The following is a 16,040-nucleotide window of genomic DNA, read 5'->3' as shown; positions in this document are numbered from 1 at the left end:
TTTTCTACATTGTATTTGTCAATTAAAATATACATTTTTAGATTCTATAATTTCTTTTTTAAAGATTTTATTTATTTGAGAGAGACAGACAGCGAGAGAGGGAACACAAGCATGGGGAGTGGGGGAGGGAGAAGCAGACTTCCCACCGGACAGGGAGCCTGATGTGGGGCTCGATCCCAGGACCCTGGGATCACGACCTGAGCCAAAGGCAGATGTTTAACTGACTGAGCCACCCAGGAGCCCCCATCTAAATATAATTTCAACTGTTATTATTTTTTAATAGTTGAGAACAGTTTTAATAGTTTAATAGTTGAGAATATACAAAAGTTACACTTTTGTATGAACAAAGCTTTTTGTTGGTGGTAGACTCAAAAACTGAAGCATAAAATCTGATATTAAACAATATTCTGGGGGGCTCCTGGCTGGTTCAGTTGGTAGAGCAGGCAATTCTTGATCTCTGGGTCCTGAATTCAAGCCCCACACTTAAAGTTCTTCATTACAAATTTTTAAATACATTTGGAACTTATATATATATATATATAAATTCATCACTTACAAATTTCCTAATACTATTTTGTTTTCTTTTAAAAATCATACAGGAAGTGCACCTGAGTGGCTCAATCAGTTAAGTGTCTGCCTTTGGCTCAGGTCATGATCCCAGGGTCCTGGAACTGAGCCCCATGTCTGGCTCCCTGCTCAGTGGGAGCCTGCTTCTAACTCTTCCCCCCCATGTTCATGTGCTCTCTCTCTCAAATAAATAAATAAAACCTTAAAAAATTAAAATAAAAATCATACAGGAAATGCAATGATTTTTTTTCAATAAGCCCCATGTGGATGCCTCAGTTGTTACCCCAGTGCACCATACAAATATTATTTTCCATGCTCCTGTTTGGAAGTGACAAAGGTTGAGAATCGCTACCCTGCGGACTTAAGAATGTACCACTCATTCTCCCCATCAACGATCTCAGATTTAAGGAATATTAACATTTTGCTCCCCATTGCTGCTCACAGTCCCCTACTCCTAACCTGTCCTATTTTTTCCAAGTCTTTTAATTAAGAAAAATTTCAAACGTTGAGAAAAAGCGGAAGCTTTAGGTAGAGGGATGGGTGAAGCAGGTGACGGGGCTTCAGGAGTGCACCTGTCGGATGAGCACCAGGTGATGTGTGGAAGTGGAGAATCAGTATACTGTACACCTGAAACTAACACTGTACGTTAACTAACTGGAATTAAAATAGGAACTTAAAAAAAAAACCCACAAAAGTTGAAAGCTTAGTACTGTAAACAGCTCTATGCCCAGCACCGCCACTGAACTATTGTTAATATTTTGCCATTTGGTAAACCTCCTTCTGTCTCTGTCCCTAAATAAATAATAAACATTACAATACTTCGTCCCTAAATGCTTCAGCATGCATCTCCTAAAAATAAGAATATTCTCCTACATATTCCCAGTATAACTGTGACATTCTCTGAAGTTAACAAAAATTCACTAAGATCTAACAATTATTCCATTTTCAAATTTCTCCAACTGTATCAGAATTGTCTCTTAAGAGTTTTTTTCAACCTAAACTCTAATCAACGTTTGTGTACCACACTTGGGTTTTGGCTTTGGTCTATCTATCTATCTATTTAGGTCTCTTCCAAAGTGAGACAGTCTCCCTATCCTTCCCTAAATTCCTCTCCTTCCCACCATGAAAGTAGTTTGAAGAGACCAGGCAATGCAAGGTCTTCCAAGACGCCGCACGTGCTAGGCTTGCCTGAGAGCTTCTTTGCTCTACTCCGTTAAAAACTACCACTTCATGAAGCTTCATTCCTTCAGGACAACCACCACCGCCTCCTTCTCGTTGCCGTCTTCCGTCGATTCTCTGATCGTTGCCCTTCAAACTTCACACCCCAACTCATTCCGTTTCCAACAACCCAACCTTACAGTCCTTCTTGATCACCAACAGCCGCTCATTCTTGTATGAAGCACTTCTGAAATGTGTCTCTCTCCTCCCGTCGCTGCGGAAGCTCAAGTACAGACCCTCCCCACTTCCGGCTGCTGCGGAAGCTCAAGTACAGACAGACCCTCCCCACTTCCGGCTGCTGCGGAAGCTCAAGTACAGACCCTCCCCACTTCCGGCGGGGATTAGCACAGTCACTTCCTGTCCTTCTGCCTTCCGCCTCCCTCCCTCCCCCTCCCACCCTTCAAATCACAGTCCGCACTTCGTTAGGATGATCTCCTAAAATAAAAATGTGCTCATGTGGCTCTACAATCTTTCAGTGGTTCCCGGGGTCTTAAAAAAATACACTCAGACTCCTTAACCAAACCCACAAAATGCTTTATGAACTGGGCCCCACCTATCTCAAAAATGTCATTTTGTAACACTTTCTTGTACAGATCTCCCATTTGGAAATCTTTGTAGTTTTCCAATCATTATGCTTTTTCACAGTGTCGCTTTCTAGACAGTCCTTCTGTATGAAACTCTTCTTTATCCTGGCTAACTTCAGGACCCACCATTCAAGGCAGTTTAAGAGTAACACAATATTTTCAAGGCTAACTTCATCCTCTTTTTCAGGAAAATACCCTCTAATGTAATTACGTAGCACTGATGGACATTTCTATCATAGTACTGTACTGAACTCTATGGTAGGCAGCAATTTATTTGTTTCCCCTTTCATACTTGTAAACACCTTCAGAATAACTTTGACAGTGCCTGGAACCCACTAGAAGTTCAATAAATGCTTCCTAAGTAGTTAATCATTGGAAATGAGATAATCCATGCCTTGTATGCACAGAGACATTCCATAGTTTTCCCTTTCTGGTGTTTTATTGGGTATTATTACCAGAGTTATATTATTTCCTTCACATAATGGAACTGGGTGTTGTTTAATGGTTTATTACATTATAGAACAATTTGTATAACAAGAGAATGATCTGTTTGCTAAGATACTGGCAAGGAAAGAATTAAGGTACTATAGAAAATAAGACACAGTAAAATGTAGTGGGTGATAAATTCACTAACATATTAAAATAATCAAGAGGGATTTATTCCAGGAGTGCAAGATTGGTTCAACATACCAAAATCAAAGTTATACACCACATTACTGTAGTAATTCCACTACTGGGTACTTACCCAAAGAAAACAAAGACACTAATTCAAAAAGATGCATGCACCCCTTATGTATATGACATTATTATTTACAATAGCCAAGACGTGAATATATATACATATATATATTTTTCATCATATATATGGATGGAATATCACTCAGCCATAAAAAGGATGAGATCTAGCCATTTGTGACAAGGATGGATCTAGAGGGTATTACGCTAAGTGAAACAAGTCAGACAGAGACAAATACCATATGATTTCACTTATATGTGGAATCTAAAAAGCAAAAGAAATGAATAAACTAACTAAAAGTGGAATAAGACCTATAAATATAGAGAACAAATGGATGGGCGCCAGAAGGGAGGGGGGTGGGCAAAATTGGTGAGGGGGAGTGGGAGATACCGGCTTCCACTTATGGAATGAGTAAGTCATGGGACTAAAACCTATCGGATAGGGAATATATTCAGTGGGGTCATGACAGCATTGTCTGGTGACAGCTGGTAGCCACAGCTGGGATGAACATAGTAGGATACGTGGACTTGTTTAATCACTACGCTGTACACCTGAAACGAATGTAATATTTTGTGTCAAACATACTTAAAAAAAAAACCCAAAACAAGCAAAAACAGAATGAAGGAGAAAAGCCCACATAATTATTAGAGCTGAAAAAGAGAAAGTATTTGGCAAAAATCAGCATCTAATAATAATAACAATAATCAGAAAACCACGGATAGAAGACAAACTCCTCAACCGGATACACGTCATATATGAAAAACCCAGAGCTAGTATCATATTCAATGACGAAAGACAAAGCTTTTCCCCTAAGATCAGGAACAAAACAAGGATGTCCTCTTTAACCACTTCTGTCCAACACAGGACTAAATGTTCTAGTCAGAGGATCTAGACAAGAAAAAGAAATAAAAGAAATCCAAATTGTAAAGGAAGAAGTAAAATGATCTCTGTTTGTTTATGACATAATGACATATAGAAAACCCTAAGATATCATGAGAAAAACTATCAGAAGCTAATAAAGGAAATGAACAGTGGTGCAGGACATAAAACCAACACTTAAAAATCAGTTGCATTTCTATTGATAACAATACACAATCTGAAAAGAAAATTTAAAAAATAATTCTGTGGGCGCCTGGGTGGCTCAGTGGGTTAAAGCCTCTGCCTTCAGCTCAGGTCATGATCTCAGGGTCCTGGGATCGAGCCCCACATCAGGCTCTCTGCTTAGCAGGGAGCCTGCTTCCTCCCCTCTCTCTCTCTGCCTACTTGTGATCTGTCAAATATATAAAATCTTAAAAAAATTTTTTTTTAAATTCTGTTTACAGTAGCAATGAAAAGAATAAAATATGTAGGAATAAATATAACCAAGGAAGTGAAAGACCTGTGTGCTAAAAACTACAAAACTTTGCTGGAAAAAATTAAAGACATAAATAAGTAGAAAGATGTCCTATGTCCATGGACTGGAAGACTTAATATTGGTAAGTTAAGCTACTTACTGGAAACCTGGATTGTGGTATCCAAAATTTATATGTTGAAGTCCTAACCCTCTACACCCATAACGTGATCTTATTTGGAACAGGGCCATTGCAATTGTAATTATCAACATGATAAAGTCATACGGAAGCAGGGTGGGTCACTAAAAATAAAACTAGTGTCCTTATAAAAAGGGGACATGTGGACAGAGGGACAGATACAGAGCAGAAACACCATTTGGAGATGAATACAGATATCAGAGTGATGCAGCAAAACTGGCCAGCAACCCACCATAAGATAAGAGAGAAGCATGGGAGGGGCGCCTGGGTGGCTCAGGGGGTTAAAGCCTCTGCCTTCCGCTCAGGTCATGATCCCAGGGATTGAGCCCTGCATCGGCTCTCTGCTGAGCGGGGAGCCTGCTTCCTCCTCTCTCTCTGCCTGCCTCTCTGCCTACTTATGATCTCTGTCTGTCAAATAAGTAAATAAAATCTTTAAAAAAAGAGAGAGAGAGAGAGAGAGAGAGAGAGAGAGAGAGAAAAGCATGAGAAAGCACTCTTTATTACAACTTTCAGAAGGGACCCAACCCTAACACTTCTAGCCTCCAGAACAGTTAGACAATAAACTTCTGTTGTTTAAGCCATGCAATTTATGGCATTTTGTTACAATTCTAGAAAAATTAATATACTACCAGAGCAATTTACACATTCAGTAATCTTTGTCAAGATTCCAGTGGTGGTTTTTTGTTTTGTTTTGTTTTTCAGAAACAAAACCCATCCTAAAATTCATATGGAATCTCAAAGGACCCAACAATCTTGAAAAAGAAGAAGAAAGTTAAAGGACTCATACTTCCTGATTTCAAAACTTACTACAAAGTTATAGTAACCAAATATACTGGCAAAAAGAGAGACATATAGACTAATGCAAAAAAATAGAAAGCACAGAAATAAACCCTCACATATGGTCAACTGATTTTTGACAAGGGTGCCAAGAATACTGAATGCAGAAAGGACAGTCTTTTCAATAAGCAGTACTGGGGAACCTGTATATGCATACAAAAGAGTGAAGTTGGATCCTTATCTTGCCCCAGACACAAAAATGAACTCAAAAGGAATCAAAGACCTAAACAGAAGAGCTCAAACTATAAGATTTTTAGAAGAAAGCAGGGAAAAATCTTCATCATATTGGATTTGGCAATGGATATGACCTCCAAAGTCATAGGCAACAACCAAAAAAATTCATAAGCTGGATGTCATCAAAGTTAGAAATTTTGTGAATCAAAGATGCTATCAAAAGTGAAAAGAGAACCCACAGATGGTAGAAAATGTTTGGAAAGCATATATCTGGTAAGGGATTAACATCCAGACTGTATAAAGTACTCCTATAACTAAACAACTAAAACAAACAACCCAGTTTAACAATACGCAAAAAAATTCAACAGACATTTCTCAAGAGAAGTTACACAAATGGCTCCTAAGTTCATGAAAAGATATTCAATATCACTAGTCATTAGATAAATGCAAATCGAAACCATAATGAGATGCCATTTCACAACCATGAGAATGGCTATTATCATAAAAATGAAAAATAACAAGTACTGGTGAGGATGTGGAAAAACTGGAAACCTTGTATATTACTGCTGAGAATGTAAAACAGTACAGCCACTGTGGAAAACAGTATGGAAGTTCCTTAAAAAACTGAAAGTCAAATTACTATATGATCTAGCAATTCTACTTCTGGGTATACACCCAAAAGAACTTGTATACTTGTATGCCAATAGTCACAGAGGCATTATTCACAATAGCTCAAAGGTGGAACAACTCAAAAGTCCATTGACAGATGGATGCATAAACAAAATGTTTTTACACACACACACACACACACACACACTCATACACAGTGAAATATTACTCAGCCTTTAAAAAGGAAGGAAATTCTGACATGCTATGACATGGATGAATCTTAAAGGCATTAAGCGAAATGAAATAAGCAAGATCCAGAAGGACAAATAATGAATGAGCCCACTTCCAGGAAGTACTCAGAATCATCAAACTCACAGAGACATAAAGTAGAGTGTTGGTTGCCAGGAGCTGAGAAGAATGGGAAGTTACTGTCTCATGGGGAGTTTCTGTTGAGAATGATGAAAAGTTCTGGAAATAGATGATGGTGATGGCTGCACAGCACTGGGTATGGACTTAATGCCCCTGAACTACACACTTGAAAATGGTTAAAATGGTTTTAAAAAGGGTATAAAGAGTGAAAGTTAAAAGAGCCTAGATGTCCATCAACAGAAGAAAGGATAAAGATGTGGCATACACACACACACACACACACACACACACACACACACGAATACTATGCAGCCATCAAAAAATGAAATGTTGCCATTTGCAATGACATCAATCAGAGAAAACCAATTATATGATCTCACTGATAGGAAGAATTTGAGAAACAAAACAGAGGATCAAAGGGGAAGGAGGAAAAAATGAAACAAGACAAAACTGGAGAGACAAACCATGAGAGACTCTCAAGCTCAGGAAACAAACTGAGGGTTTTGCTGGAGGGGAGAGGGAGGGATGCAGTGGCTGGGGGAGGGGCACTGGGGAGGGCGTGTGCTATGGAGAGCGCTGTGAATGGTGTAAGACTGAGGAGTCACAGACCTGTAGCCCTGAAACAAATAATACATTATATATATCTTAATTTAAAAAAAAAGAAGAATAAAAGTTAAAAACTAACCTCTCTAATGAAATTGTTCTAAAATTGACAGTGGTGGGGAGCCTGGGTGGCTCAGTCAGTTAAGCATACAACACAACTGGTTTTGGCTCAGGTCATGATCTCAGGATCGAGATCAAACCCCAGATCAGCTCCACACTGGATGTAGAAGCTGCTTAAGATTCTCTCTCCCTCTACTTCTGCCCCTCCCACACTTGTGTGTGTGCACACGTGCATGCCTGCACTTTCTCTCTCTCTCTCTCTCAAAAAAAAAAAAAAAGAATGAATAAAATAAAATTGACAATGGGGAATAGCTACATACATACACCTATTAACAGACTAAAAACCTCTGGATGCACACTTCAAAAAACTGTGCATGTGAATTGTGTATCAATAAAGCTGTTATAATAAAGAGGAGAGGGATATTATAATTCTTAAAGAAGGTAATTACAGAAGGAAATATTTCCTTTATTCTAATAAGTAGTGTATATGTCTTTTAAAAAAAGTTACTGAAAAATGAAAAAAAAAATTTGCCAACTGCTTCAGAAGAATCCCAATAATACATTTTACGTGTGAAGGCAATCCATTTTATTTCTTCCTTCCCAATCTGTTTACCTTTTATTTTTCTTTTCTGGTCTAGTTGTCTTAGTCTGGGCTGTGAAACAAAATGCCACATACAACAGAAATGTGTTTCTCACAGTTCCAGAAGTGGGAAGTCAGAGATTAGGTGGCCCACATGGTCTGGTGACGAATGCTCTCGTCCAGGTTACAAGCTTCTCACTGTATCCCCGTGTGGTGGAAGGGGCAAGAGAGCTCCCTAGGGTGTCCCGTTTAAGAGCACTAACCCCATTCATGAGGGCTCCACACTCATATGACCCAGTCACTTCCCAAAGGCCCCCATTTCCTAATATCATCCCTTTTGGGGGATGGGATTTCAACATATGAATTGGGGGGACCCCAAACACTCAGACCGTAGCACTAATACATACCGTGCCATGTTGAAAAGGAGGGATGAGAGGTAGATGCTCACCTTGTTCCTGATCTTTGTGGGAAAGCCCTGAGTTTCTCACCATTAAGTATGATGTTAACTGTACATTTTTGTAGATATTCTTTATCAAGTGGAAGAAATTTTCCTCTATTCCTAGCTTACTGAGAGGTGGTTTTTTTTTTTTTTTCTTTAAGATTTATTTTTTTTAGGGGTGCCTGGGTGGCTCAGTGGGTTAAACCTCTGCCTTCGGCTCAGGTCATGATCCCAGAGTCCTGGGATCGAGCCCCACATCGGGCTCTCTGCTCAGCAGGGAGCCTGCTTCCTCCTCTCTCTCTCTGCCTGCCTCTCTGCCTGCTTGTAATCTGTCTGTCAAATAAATAAATAAAATCTTAAAAAAAAAAAAGATTTATTTTTTTTAGAGAGACAGAGGGCATGAGAGAGAGCAAGTGCAGGAGAGGGGCAGGAGAGAATCTTCAGGCAGACTCCCAGCTGAGCACAGAGTCCGACTCAAGGCCTGAGATCATGGTCTGAGCCAAAACCAGGAGTGGAATGCTTAACTGAGCCACCCGGGTGCCCCAAATCATCTATTTTCCTTGCAGTTCTATTAGTTGTTGCCTCATGCAGTTTGACACTCTTTTTAGGCACATACATGTTAAGGATTATTATGTTTTCGTGGAGAATTGACCCCGTTATCATTAATGTAATGTGCTTCTTTATCCCTGATAATTTGCTTTCCAGTTTCCTCTGTCTGAAATTGACATAACCCCACTCCCAATTTCTTTTGATTCCTGTTAGCATGATATATTTCCCTCATCTATTTGCCTTTAATCTATATGTGTCTTTCTATTTAAAGTGGGTTTCTTGAAGACAACATATAATTCTTGGTTTTTGATACACCTTGACAATCTCTTTTAATTGGTACACTTAGACCACTGACATTCAAAGTGATTATTGATATAATCGTGTTGAGCGCTACCATATTTTCTGTTTTCTATTTGTTGCCCTGTTCTTTGTTCCTATTTTTGTCTTCCACTCTTTTCCCATCTTTTATGGTTTTTAGTGAGCATTTCATATGATTCCATGTTCTGTCCTTTGATAGCATACACATTATGCTTCTTTTTTAAAAAATTCTTCTTAGTGGTTGCCTAGAGTATGCAATATACATTTACAACTAACCCAAGTCCACTTTCAAATAAACTACCACTTCACAGGTGAGTACCTTACAATAATAAAATAATCCAAATTTCTCCCTCCTATCCCATATATCATTGCTGTCATTCATTTCATCTTTATATAGGCAAATATAAACATACATATATATACATACTTAAGACACATACATAAGCATACATAATCAAATACATTGTTGCTATAATTTTGAACTGTATCTATTTTCAGTTAAGAATAAGAAAAATGTTATATTTTTACTTTATTTTTCTTCAGTGCTCTTCCTTTTATATAGAATAGACCCCAGTTTCTGACCTATCTCATTTTCCTTCTCTTTATACAGTTTGTTTAAAACATTTCCTGCAATGCAGATCTACTGAAAACAAGTTCCTTTGATTTTTGTCTGAGAAAGATTATTTCTCTTTCATTTATTTGAAGCCTAATTTCTTAGGATAAAGACGTCTATGTTGGTGGGGGATCTCTCTGAACACTAAATATTTCACTCAACTCTCTTCTTGCTTGCATGGTTTCTGAGGAGAAGGTGTACGTAATTCTTATCTTTGTTCCTCTATGAGTGAAGTGATTTTTACCTCCGGTTTCTTCCAGGATTTTTTCATTATTTTTTATTTTCTGTAGTTTAAAAATTATATGCCTAGGGATAGTTTTTGGGGAATTAGCCTGCTTGGTATTCCCTAACTTCCCTGAATCTGTGGTTCGGTGTCTGACATTATTTAGGGGAAATTCTCAGTCATCAGTTTTAAGTATTTTTTCTATTCCCTTCTTTCTTCTCCTTGTGATATTCCCATTATGTGTAGGTTATACCTTTTGTAGTTGCTCCACTGTCCTTGTTCTGATTTTTTTTCTGATATTTTTGAGTCACTATTCTCTTTTTTCTTTTCACTTTTTAAAGTTTTTATTGATACATCCTCAAGCCGGAGGTTCTTCTTTCCTTGTGTCGACTACTAAGGTCACTGAAGTCATTCTTCATTTCTGCTGCAATGTTTTTGACCTCCAGTACTTCTTTTTGATTCTTAGGATTTCCATCTCAAAATATTCTGTGAATGATAATTCCAACATCCCTGCCCACATCTGATTCTGATGTTTGTTCTGCCTCTTCCAGTGATGTTTTTTGCCTTTTAGGATGCCTTGAATTTTTTCTTTATAGCAGGACATGGTGTACCAGGTAAAAGGAACTGCAATAGGTAGGACTTTAGTAATGTAGCAGTAAGGTGTGGGAGTAGGGGGAGAGTTCTAGAAGTCCTGCGGTTCAGTCTTGGTCTTTTAGTGAGCCTACGCCTTTGGACTAGGAGCTTCACAAGTGTTTCTCTGTTGTTTTCTCTCCCTTTAGGTGGGACAATGGGATGAGATGGCTAGAGTGAGTTGAGTTGGGGACTTCCCTTCCCCCAGGTCAGTTTAAGCTCTGATAACACCCCAGCAGGTTAGGTTCTTGTTAACTAGTTTCTTTGTGTTAAGAAGGGAGTGCTCTGGGGGATTCCAAAATGATTCCTTTTTCCCTCCTCTTACTGAAAGCACAAGGGGATTTTTCTCTGATATTTACTCTAGGAACCTGGTCGAACTCATGGAGGTAAAACTCATAAAATTGTGGGGTCCCCCTGTGACTTGTCCACATTGCATCTTCAGTAGCTCATCACTTACAGTTCCGGTTTCCCTAACCCTGGACTCGATCCCACAGCAGCTTCTACTTAGGAGTCTATGCCCTGGACTCTTTGTAATCGCCTATCTGGCCCTGTGTCTTCTCCTCTCTCACAGATGCAAGAAGAGTTGTTACTCTTCCAATGCGTTCAGCTTTTTACCTATTGTTAGGGCAGAGTGGCCAAGCAATCCTTTTTATTATGGCAATATACACTGGCATTAAATCGAACACATCCCTGTAAAATAAACATTTTATTTGGCAGCATCTCAGCAGCTCAGTGGTAGATTTCCAGACATTCACTTCCCTGGCAAGTAAGCCCAACATGAAAACGTTTGCTTAAAATTCTGTAGTGATATTAAAAAAAAAAAAATTGTAGTGATATAATGCTTGTTTTAAAGCATTAATAGCCCAAAGTTTCTCAACCCTGTCTATGATAATTCCCTTTCCCAATCTTAACCTTTCCAAACCAGATTGCTTAACTAGAAAACCTGTGTGGATTGCAGGAATTTAGTGGTAGAAATATACTCAAAAGCCTTAGTATAGGAGAGAGAGAGTTTTCCAAAATACTATCTGGTAAATACAGTGCCATGATTTCATGCCCTTCTATCATCTGTTAATATACGTGCAGCCAAAAGATATCAGCTCTGAATAAAAATTGCTGTACAACGGCTTGTAAGCAGTTCTTAGGTACCCTGCAATGAACCAGAAAATTGAGAAAAATAATCTCATCAGAATTCTGTACGTGCATTCTACTCTACCTTTCCAACACAGAAAGAGAAAGTTACATACCATATTGTAGACCCTGTCTCCTACATGCTACTTACCATGTAGAATACATTTTGGGGCCATATGCTGCAAATCATAAGTTTAAGCTGCAAATATATATATACGGAGCCACACCTAAAGTGCATAGATTAAGGAAAAACTAACCTGAATACTTTACAAACTCTTCCAAAAATGAAGAGGCAGAAACCAAATCATCTATTATGATGTCAATATCGCCCCAATCCAAGCAAAGAAAGACATCAGAAGAAAACTACAGGCCAGTATCTCTTCTAAGTATAAACACAAAAATCTTCAACATGATACTGGTGTACCAAATGCAGCCACATATAAAAGGGATTGTCCACTCTGACCAAATGGGATTGATCCCAGGAACTCAAGCAAGATCGGTTCAATACCTGAGAAAGTTGTAGGTAGTTAAGCCAAAGCAAACTAAAGCACTGTTTTCCCCTTTTCTGGCTAGTGTTTCTGTCTTTGTTTTTTAACTGCCCCTGACTTCTTTAACTACATTTTTCATCATGGGAAAAAAAAAAAAAAAAAAAAAAGCCTGTGTATATTCATTTTTTTAAAGATTTTATTTATTTGACAGAGAGAGCACAAGCAGGGGGAGCAGCAGGCAGAGGGAGAGGGAGAAGCAGGCTCCCCGCTGAGCAAGAAGCCCAATGTGGGCTGTGTTCCCTCTGTCGCTGTGTCTGTCTTTGTCAAATAAATAAATAAAATCTTAAAAAAAAAAAAAAAGGAAGCACTGTATTGACTATAACCACCATTAATGACATTTACTGAAGTCTTAACAAATTTTTAAAAATCCATACTCTGTCACTTTTCACAAAGCACAGTCTTATTTATACTTAACTCTTGTTAAGTTATAACATGTTGATAGAAATAAAGCCATAATTAATAAATGTGCTCTGGAAATAACAATTTTTTGCCACTGAATATGTTTAAACTACAACCTTCACATATAGGAGAAAATAACTGGTTGAAAACCCAAGTAATTCTGTCTATTTAATTCATGGTCACATCTAATTCAGTATGAGTATCACAAATTTAGTACAGTGGAAATTAGTATGTAAGGTTTCAGTAAGGTATATGCAATTTTGCCGAGCCTGGGGGAGAATATTAGCAATAACATATTAAATTTCACAGAAATGTCATGTTCAGCAGGTGCTCTAGAAAATGTTACCTTTTATAGAATGCCCATTTAGCAGAAAATGGAATGACCATATGTGAAAATAAGCACTTTTATAAGATGGTCAGATGGTGAAATTATACCAGAAACACCGGTTAGCAAGCACGTTTATGAAAGAACCACGGTGATACAGGCCTCATTTCAGACAATCTTATAAATTTTTAAGTATACTGACTGAAGTTTTATCTATTTTGATAAAATTAGAATCTTAAAAGTATTTTTTGAGAGTGTTAATAAGCAGGAAGGCTTTTTGATTATTGTGGACCCCCCACAACATTCTTGGGGGGGCGGTGCTTGCAAGGTACTAATTCTTAAATGTGCTTTTAAAAATTATACCCTTTACAGGCACGTGGGTGGCTCAGTCAGTTAAGCAGCCTGCTCTAGATTTTGGCACAGGCTGTGATCTCAAGGTCATGGGGCTCGGTGCTCAGCGGGGAGTCTGCTTGAGGATTTTCTTTCTTCCTCTCCTTCTGCCCCTCTCCCTGCTTATATGCTCTCTCTCTCCCAAATAAATAAATCTTAAAAATTATATATCCTTTACATTAACTTGATCCGTTTTTTCTCTTCCTTAAAAAATAATTCAAAATTATAAAAAGCAAAATTGTACAATTGTACAAAAGTATATAACTGTACTACAATGCAGTTTCCAAAAAAGAAACTAAAAAACACGAGGAAAAGTTCAAGCTTGAGCTCCTAAACATTTTTATACTGCAAGGTAGGGATGGGAACTTTTTTTGTGTGAGACACATTAAAGGAATTTGGATTTTATCCTAAGGGCAACAGATATCAACTGAAGATTTATAAAGCAGGGAATATTGGGGTGCCTGGGTGGCTCAGTGGGTTAAAGCCTCTGCCTTCGGCCCGGGTCATGATCCCAGGGTCCTGGGATCGAGCCCCGCATCGGGCTCTCTGCTCAGTGGGGAGCCTGCTTCCCCCTCTCTCTGCCTGCCTCTCTGCCTACTTGTGATCTCTGTCAAGTAAATTAAAAAAAAAAAAAAAAAAAAAAAAAAAAAGCAGTGAGTATCTAGCAAGATTTATAAACAAGGAAGCTCCCTCTTGCTGCTATGAAGGCAACTCAGTGGGAGGTAGAGCCCATTGGGGGATTCCTACAGCGATCCTGAGGAGACGACCGCATCCCCCTGCACCCTCTGCTTCCCAAAGCGTCCGAATTGCTTGACTGTTTCCTTCCCCTCCCTTATTAGACCCTCAATTCAATAGTCAGAGACCTCATCTGCTCTCAACACTCTCGTATCACTAGGACACCTAGCATCCTAAGCACCCAAGCAGACACAAAGCAAGTACTTAGTGTTCAATAAAATTTGTTATATGATCAAATGATAAGGAAATAAATGAAAAAACCACAGGGACACTCCACGGTGTGAACACCCACAACGCACGGCCCACAAGAGCCCAGGGCAAGCTTCCAGCCTCCTTCCCCCAAGCCCCTCAACAAGAGACCAAACCACCGTATCTGGCCATATGTGAGAGCTTGGGTACAGCCACTACATAATTCTTGAGCGGACAGAAGGAAGAGGATCATGGGGAAGAAACAGTAGCTCGGATCATATCCGACGGTGGTACCAGTAAGTCAGTAACCAACGGAAGGCCTGGTGTGAGAAGGGTAAAGGAGAGGTCGCGCTTGCTTCATTCATTAGTTCATTCATTCCTTTACTCAACTAACAAATATTTGTTGAGCAGCCACTAGGCACTGTGGTCTACAAAACATATAGAAATAATGTGGCCCATATGCTCGGCACTCACTGCTCAGATCCCAGCTTTGCTGGGTGCTGTGTGATCTTGGGCAAGTTACTCGATCTCTCTGGGCCTGAGTCTCCTATCTGTCAAATGATGCTAATGACAGTCCCTATACTATAAGGCCCCTGCGAGCATCAAATATCACGTGTAAAGTGCTTCATGCATAGTACTTGGCAATAACTTAAAAACATAGGCTATTTTTATTATGTTGAGAACTTGTAACTTGGAGATTACCTTTACTTTGTATCCTAAGATGGGAAAGATGGCTATCAGCTTCATTTGCATTACCGAGTGTGGGAAACAGGTTTGAAAAACGAGTGTAATACTTGTACTGTAGGTCAGACACAAGGTTCAGTGTGACATCTGTGATGATTTCATTTAAAAATTAAAATTCTGGGGATACCTGGGTGGCTCAGTCAGTTAAACAGCTGCCTTCGGCTCAGGTCATGATCCTGGCGTCCTGGGACGGAGCCCCATGTTGGGCTCCTTGTTCAATGGGAAGTGTGCTTCCCCTTCTGCCGGCCTCTCTCTCTGCCTGCTGCTCCCCCTGTTTCTGCTCTCTCTCCCTGACAAATAAATAAAAAAATTTTAATGTGATTAATATTAAAAAAAAATAAAGTTCTAAAGTTGGACAAAACTGATTGCATCCCCCCAAAAAATACAAAACTAAAATCAAAACGGATTGAATCCTCAAACTCTTTTTTTTTTTTTTTTTTTAAGTAGGCTCCCCAGCCAGCATGGAGCCCAACACAGGACTTAAACTCCCAACCCTGTGACCCGAGATCAAGACCTGCATTGAGATCAAGAGCCTGATTTTTACCTGACTGGTCCACCCAGGCACCTTCAATACTCAAACTCTTAGGAAATGACCAAATTTGGTAATTTTGGTAGTTTTAGCAAATTACCGAATCTCCCTAAGTCTTAGTTGCCTCATCAACATATAATGTTGTGATAATAATAACAATGATAATAATACTAGCAGCTACCTTGCAAGTCTCTGTGAGGATAAGAGAGACAAGGCATATCCTGACTGTGGCTCATAGAAATGTTCATTAGATGGGAGCCGCTGTTTTCTTTCTCACAAAAATCATCTGGACTAGCTGTTAATAGCCTTACAGATGAGGTGACTGAGGCTTAGAAAGTCAGATAAGTGACTTGAAAAGTACCTAGCAAGGGGGATATTGAAGATTCAAGCACAAGTCCACATAGCTTCTTTTAAC

General features: G+C 39.0%; 1 protein-coding gene across 10 annotated transcripts in view; it reads right to left on the bottom strand.

Annotated features, from left to right (window-relative positions):
• Positions 1–16,040, bottom strand: part of EFCAB2 (EF-hand calcium binding domain 2) — a 108,672-nt gene that overhangs the window by 61,741 nt on the left and 30,891 nt on the right. For 4 of the 10 annotated variants that reach the window (XM_059145217.1, XM_059145209.1, XM_059145208.1 and 1 more), the window contains one exon: positions 15,224–15,386. The exons of the other annotated variants lie outside the window; for them this stretch is intronic. The gene's annotated coding sequence lies outside the window, so the exon portion shown is untranslated. The remainder of the gene's footprint in view (positions 1–15,223; positions 15,387–16,040) is intronic. 10 annotated transcript variants of the gene reach the window in all.

The sequence above is a fragment of the Mustela lutreola genome, chromosome 14 (genome assembly GCF_030435805.1).
Source record: "Mustela lutreola isolate mMusLut2 chromosome 14, mMusLut2.pri, whole genome shotgun sequence".
NCBI classification, from domain to species: Eukaryota; Metazoa; Chordata; class Mammalia; order Carnivora; family Mustelidae; genus Mustela; species Mustela lutreola.
The sequence above is the reverse complement of the archived record's forward strand: the minus strand, read 5'-3'. Positions and strand labels throughout refer to the sequence as shown.